Source organism: Microcebus murinus, chromosome X (genome assembly GCF_040939455.1).
Source record: "Microcebus murinus isolate Inina chromosome X, M.murinus_Inina_mat1.0, whole genome shotgun sequence".
Lineage (NCBI taxonomy): Eukaryota > Metazoa > Chordata > Mammalia > Primates > Cheirogaleidae > Microcebus > Microcebus murinus.
In genome coordinates, this window is record NC_134136.1 from 59,470,935 (window position 1) to 59,478,576 (window position 7,642).

General features: G+C 44.2%; 1 pseudogene; it reads left to right on the forward strand.

The window, feature by feature from the left end:
- The first annotated feature begins 6,923 nt into the window (after window positions 1-6,923).
- On the forward strand, window positions 6,924-7,287 carry LOC105871467 (small nuclear ribonucleoprotein F pseudogene; annotated as a pseudogene).
- The last annotated feature ends 355 nt before the right edge of the window (window positions 7,288-7,642 follow it).

Genomic DNA, 7,642 nt, shown 5'->3' on the forward strand with positions numbered 1-7,642 from the left:
AGAAAAATCCTCCCTATTCATAATTACAACTCCTAAACACAGGCCCTGGTAGTATTTTGCTGTTTGTGTCTTTTTTTCTTTTTAGTCCCTTCCCAATGTGTAGACACACACACACACACAATTTGTTGTACTTCACTTTTCACAATTATTATAAACTTTTCTATGTAGAGACTTCATAGTTATTTTAGTACCTACAGACTACACCTATTGGATACAGTGTCACTTACTTTACAATTTTCTTGTTCTTGGCCCTTTAGGTGGCCTCGAATGTTGTCTAAGTAACAGTGTAATGAATATGTATTAGCATAAAGCCTTTTCACTCGAATTTCTTACTATTTCCTTAAAGTCCGCTCCTAGAAATTGAGATATGGAGTTAATGAGCAGGAACATGTGGATGGTTCCATAAATCATGCCCATATACTTTCCAAAGGGTGGAACCAATATTACAGTGGGTGGGAGTGTCCTTAATCATACCTCTTCCTAGCACAGCCTATCCTCTTTTTATAAATGTTCACTGTTTTCTTCAAAGTAACTGTTTTTTTTTAAGACAGAGTCTCACTTTGTTGTCCAGGCTAGAGTGAGTGCCGTGGCATCAGCCTAGCTCACAGCAACCTCAAACTCCTGGGCTCAAGCGATCCTGCTGTCTCAGTAGCTGGGACTACAGGCATGCGCCACCATGCCCGGCTAATTTTTTTGTATATATATTTTTAGTTGGCCAATTAATTTCTTTCTATTTATAGTAGAGACGGGGTCTCGCTCTTGCTCAGGCTGGTTTCGAACTCCTGACCTCGAGCAATCCGCAAAGTAACTGTTTTGATTTACCATGAGAGAAACATGATTTTTCTCCTTGAGTTTGATTACTAGGTTTTGTTTTTTTTCTGTTTTTGCTTTGTAAGCAAGCTTCTTGAAGTGAATGATATTTGAATGAAGAAGGAATGCTTAGTGACTAAAAACTGGGAGGTTGTCCCAGGAATGCTGTTAAAGGAGGAATGGCAAAGTGGAAGAAGTGAGTGAAAGTCCTTCCCCCAAAAAAGGACCACACAGAGGGGGAGATGGGTTTGGGAGGGACTAAATGATGAAGCCCAGCCTCTTGATATGGTCCAAGCAGCAGGTGTGAGAAAGATGTATCTAGAAGCAGCCATTTGGATAAATTGAAAGTAAAAGAGACTGGGGTCCAGACATGAAATCAGCATTAAGGAGTTGGTGAAAAGATGAAAGAGAAGTAAATTTTGAATTTGTTAAATAAATGACCAAGTCTGTATCAGGTTATGGGGGAGGGGGAACACTCCACTCTGACTCTCATTTATTGGACAACTTCTCTATGCCCAGGTACTTTTTGGAGGCTATCTCAATAAAACTTCTCAATAACCGAAGGAGATAGTGTGATTATCTCCATTTTGCAGATATGGAAACTGAGGAGCAGAGCGGTTCAGTTTCACGACCAAGTCCTCATATAGATTACAAGAAGCAGAAGTGAGGATTTGAAACTATGCCTTCCTACTTCAAACCTGAGCACCCCTAGGATCAAGAACAAGATTTGGCCAAAGGAAGGAAGAGAAACAGCATTTATCCAGATCGTGAAACCCTAGGGGTCAGGCATAGGCAGAGAAAGACCAGAGTAACCAGTGGCTCACACCCCCACATTCCTTTGGGAGTGGGGCTGGTGGCTGCCAGAATGACAGCCTGAATTTCAATGGATTGTCCCTGAAGGCTGCTGAGCAAGGCCTAACAAAGATTCTGATTTCTAAATCCTCAGTTATTTGAAGGCCCTGTATCTCCGGGCTTTGCCACTGCCCCATTCAGATGCCATCTCCTCTTAGGGCCAGCATAACGAATGTGAGATCGAATGTGAGATCGCAAGGATTTCTGTCTGCCTAAACACGCTTTACTCTCCCCTAGATCAATGAAAGAATGTGTCTCCTGCTCAATTTCAAGTGTCTCCTCTCTCTCTCCCAATTAAAGTGGAAACTGTGCTGGGCTTAGAGGGTTTGTGGCAGACAAAGCCAGAGTTAAAGTTTCAAAGGCACTTGCCTCCTAAGCCCTCGTTTCAATTCCTCATTATTTCCCTAAAAAAAAAATGTTGTTGGGTTTGAAACATAGATTGTGTTTGACTGGTCACCAACTGAAATGTGTTCTGACTTCACCACTTACTATTCTGCATATAGTCTTTCAAAGTATGGCTGGGCAGCATGCATCATTTGGAGATTTGAGTAACAGAGGCTAGCCACGGAACCAAGGATGTGTTTCAACCTGGCTGGTTTCAAGGCCTGGGTTTCCAGAACCCCTACACGCATCACTCAGCAAGGAAGGAACCCCACCTGGCCCATTTTCTTCAGAGACCAAGCTTTCATGTAAAACAATAGTTATAACAGCTAATTATTATGACCTACATGTTCACATTCTCTCTTTCTCTCATATATACACACGAATCTGGAAGGAAAAACTCCAAAACATTAGCATCAATATGTTATGTTCCTGGGTAGTGGTATTATAGCACTTTTTAAGGATTTTTCATTATCCAATTATACTTTACTGTGTTTTCCAAAAGTTTCCATAACAAGGATGATTTGCTTTGAAGAGGTGGGGCTAAAAGATCAACTCACAATTAAGACAGATTAATAAGAGAAATCACACATTAATTAACCACTATCCCAATGGGATCCAGGCAACATCTTATACCTGTTTTTTAGAGGGGAGAGGGAGATGAGCAGTATAGGTAATTCTGTTTGGGGGCAATAAATGGTTACTAGGGAGAATGAATAGATGGGGGAAACAGATTGACTTGTAAATGATTCCCTTTGCAAATTAAGTTAACCTGAGAGACAAGTATTATATTTAAAATCATTTGGGCCAGGTCTGGTTGCATTCTTGATCATTTTTCCCCTGGAATATACTAAGATAAAAAGGAGGGAGTGGAAGTCAGTTGTTTTTCAGATGGCTCAGTCTGGCAGATATGCAGACAGAGGGAAAGCCTCCTTCTTCCCAGGGCCTGTTAATCTCTAAGGGCAAAATACTAAGGAGTCATATTTTGGGGGTGAAACTTCCTGAGCTCCTTCAGCTTTGATATTTGGAGAAACAGTAAGAAAACAGCAAAAGTCATTTCTTTAAAATGCATTTTATTTAGGACTAGTATTGTGATCAATGCTAGCAAGTATTTACTGAGCACATGAAATGCGCTGGCTTGGAGCTGGGCACCTGGGTGGGGGTGGGGAGATTCAAAGGAAAAGGAGTGACCATGGATTGACTGCCTGTTTTTTCCCAGCTATATTTTGCATGTTGGCTCATTTCATCTTCCAACAATCCTGGGAGGTAGGTGCTCCCTGTAGTCGTAATACAGATGAGGAAACAGGCTCAGAGAGACCATGTGGCATCACTAAGCTCACATATTAAGTTAGTAGAAATGCTGGGCCCAGAAGGCTAGTGTGGCCTACCTCAGAGCTTGTGCTCATTTACTATACATCACATCATTTTTCTCTTATTATACATACACGCATACACATGCAATATTATTCCCGACCTTTTAACCCTACTGTCTAGTTGCAGAAGCAAGAGAAATAAAAATACAAATAGAGGCAGTGCCTGGTTTAGGGATACACACTACAGACAGAAGTCCCTCCTGCATCCCAGCTGGCAACTCCAACTCTTGGGCACCTTATTGAATAGAAGGTGGTGTGGGCTGCAGGAAACTTGGCCTTTATTTACTCCAGCCTTGCCTCTGGGATGTGTATGCTCTGACCAAGGCTTGGATGCACCATTGCCATCCTAAATAGTAGGATTGCAAATCTAGGGTTCCCTCCACCATCTTTAACAATGAAGCCAGTGCTTGTCAAACTTTAATGTGCATTTGAATCACCTGGGGATCTCATTAAAATGCAGATTCTGCCTGAGTAGGTGTAAGGCTGGGAGCTGAGATTCTGCATTTCTAACTAGCCCCCAGGTAATGCTGGCTCCTGCTAGTTGGAGGATTGGGTAGCAGGCACTGAGGAGTTAAGTGAGTTGACCCAGACTCTGTCCAGGCCCAGGCAAGGTGCTCAGCTGCTCCTTATCTCCCCCTGGGCCAGAGGAAGAGAGAGCCCTCAGCCCTGAGCTGCCCCAGGAAGGAGGCCAGTCACTGAGCCTCACCCCACTGAAAGGGTAGTGATCCCCCAGGCTTGGGTGGCCACTGACATAGCAGCCCTGTCCCAGGGAAGATGCCTGGGGCTCACTTGGGCCTAATGTGTGTGGGTCCCTCTGCAGCCTGCCACTAGCACCTCCAGACCACAAACAAGGGCAGGGAGGCCCCCCTCCCTAACCCTTATGGGAACTGGGGGAGCCCTTCTTGCCCATCTGGAGGGTCAACCCTGGGCCAGGTGCCCAGCAGGGCTGGTGGCTTCTTCCTCTGTTGATACCTTTAGCCATTCATCTGGGGGGCCTTGTCCTGGACCTGCCTGGCAGCAGAAGACTGGACCCAGTGACTCCCTGAAGCCCCTTCCAGTGCAGTGAGTCAAGCTCCTAGCAAACCTGATGGCCCTGAGGCACAGGCAGCCTTGCTGGGACCAGATAGGAAACTGAGGCTGTCCTGATACTCAGCCCAGGAGGCAGCTATGCAAGATGGTGTAGCCAGAATGGAGGGCCACCTTCTGTACTGCTTCTCCTTATGCATAATGGATTATAATTATAATACTTGGAATGTATGTGGGGCCTGTTTTCTTTATCCAGAAGCTCAAAGCCCAATAGATTATTTATTTATTTATTTTTTATTTTTTTGAGACAGAGTCTCACTTTGTTGCCCAGGCTAGAGTGAGTGCCGTGGTGTCAGCCTAGCTCACAGCAACCTCAAACTCCTGGACTCAAGCAATCCTTCTGCCTCAGCCTCCCGAGTAGCTGGGACTACAGGCATGTGCCACCATGCCCGGCTAATTTTTTCTATATATATTAGTTGGCCAATTAATTTCTTTCTATTTATAGTAGAGGCGGGGTCTCGCTCTTGCTCAGGCTGGTTTCGAACTCCTGACCTCGAGCAATCCGCCCGCCTCGGCCTCCCAGAGTGCTAGGATTACAGGCATGAGCCACTGCGCCCTGCCTATTTATTTATTTTTTGCGGACAGAGTCTTGCTCTGTTGCCTGGGCTAGAGTGGCGTGGTGTCAGCCCAGCTCACAGCAACCTCAAACTCCTGGGCTCAAGCAATCCTCCTGCCTCAGCCTCCCGAGTAGCTGGGACTACAGGCATGTGCCACCATGCCCGGCTAATTTTTTCTATATATTTTTAGTTTTCCAAGTAATTTCTTCCTAATTTTGGTAGAGACAGGGTCTCGCTCTTGCTCAGGCTGGTCTGGAACTCCTGAGCTCAAGCAATCCTCCCACCTCGGCCTCCCAGAGTGCTAGGATTACAGGCATGAGCCAGGGTGCCCGGCCCCAATAGATTATTGAGCATGCTTTTTGCTAGCTGGACTACAATTAGTAACATTGTTTCTATGGGAAATGATTTCCATTCCAAAACAGTGCCAAATGGCATGCTGGGAACTTGCTGCACAGACAGCAAGATAAGCCATGTAAGATAGTATCAAGAGTGAAAAGAATTATTCAGAGAATGTGTGCTTTAAGAGTTCAGAGCAAGGAATGATGATCATGAGCTGGGTGTTGACAGAAAACTTCCCAGAGCAAGGGAGTGTGAGCTGGGCCTTTAGGGAGGAAGGGGATTTGGGTAGGTGAGATAAAGGGATGGAATACACTGAGGCAGGAATGAAGTGCTCACTACACATGCTGGGAGAAATGGATTAAGACATTCTGGCCGGAGTCAAAGGACACCAGGCTGGATGGAGTTTGAAGAAACATTGTTGACCGGGCATGGTGGCTCATGCCTGTAATCCTAGCACTCTGGGAAGCCGAGGTGGGAGGATCACTCAAGGTCATGAGTTCGAAAGCAGCCTGAGCAAGAGCGAGACCCCATCTGTAATAAAAATAGAAAGAAATTAATTGGCCAACTAAAAATATATATTAAAAAATTAGCCAGATGTGGTGTCACAGGCCTGTAGCCCCAGCTACTCAGGAAGCTGAGGCAGAAGGATTGCTTGAGCCCAGGAGTTTGAGATTACTGTGAGCTGGGCTGATGCCACCACACTCTAGCCCAGGCAAATAAGTGCAACTTTGTCTCAAAAAAAAAAAAAAAAGAAAGAAAGAAGGAAACATTGTCTACAGAGCTTTCATATGAGAAAAGAAGAAGAGGAGGAGGAGGAAGAGGAAGAGGATGAATAGGAGGAAGACAAAGAAAAAAAAAAGGACACCATTTATCATCACTACTATGGGCCAAGCACTTGACCTACATTTGCTCTATTCCTCGTAGGACCCCAGAAAAATAGGAGCTTTCCTCATTGCTTGGATGAGGAAATAGCTTCAAAGCGGTGAAGTAAGGTTCTTGAGCCCACCCAGCTGGTAAGTGCTAGAATCAGAATTTGAATCCAGATCTGTGTGGGTCTTTCCATGAAACTGTGCTGCCTTAACTCCTAGACATGTCCCTAACTGATAATGTTGGGCTTAAAAATACAGGGAGGTCCATGCTTCTGAAAAGTTTCCAAAAGTCATCTGTCCTAGGTCCTTGAAAAGTCAAAGGTCAAGATGGCTGTATTTCTAAGGATGCCTAAGAAATTACCATTAACTGGATAGCTTAAAATAATGGAAATGAATTTTATCACAGTTCTGGAGATCAGGAGTCTGAAATTAAGATGTCTGCAGGGCTACCTTCTCTTGGAAGCCTCTAGGGAAAAATCCTTCTGTATAGTCGGGGGTAGAGACACAGAGACACAGAACTAATAGCATACATTCATATATGTATATATGTGTATGTTTGATACATGTATATCTTTGTATATATGTATATACTGAGAGACACAGAGAGAGATGGAGAGAGAGAGAGAGATTTACCATCAAGAATTGCCTTTCACGGTACCTCCTGCAGTCACGAGGGACAGGCTGCAGCTTGGTTGGCGGCGAGTAGCCTGCAGCATTCGCCCGTAGTTACGATGAGTTTACCCCTCAATCCCAAACATCTCCTCAGTGGATTAACAGGAAAGCCAGTGATGGTGAAACTTAAGTGGGGAATGGAATACAAGGCCTACCTAGTGTCTGTAGATGGCTATATGAACATGCAGCTTGCAAATACAGAAGAATACATAGATGGGGCATTGTCTGGACATCTGGGTGAAGTTTTAATAAGATGTAATAATGCCCTTTATATCAGAGGTGTTGAAGAAGAGGAAGAAGATGGGGAAATGAGAGAATAGCATCTTTTCTGGGTGTATATATATATATATATATATATATATATATATTTCTAGACAATAAAGGTTTGTTTGTTTTTCAACTTGAAAAAAAAATTTCCTTTCACAAGATGGCACTGAAGGTGGAGAAGGAAGCTTCTACCCCTCCTAAAGCCGAAGCCAAAGCAAAGGCTTTGAAGGCCAAGAAGGCAATACTAAAAGGCATCTACAGCTGCAAAAAAAAAAAAGAAAAAAAAAAAAAAGATCTATAGATCACCTACCTTCTGGTGACCAAAGACACTGTGGCTCCAGAGGCTGCCCAAATATCCTTGGAAGCGCGCACCCAGGAGAAACAAGCTTGACTACTATGTCATCATCAAGTTCCCCTTGACCATTGAGTCTGCCAT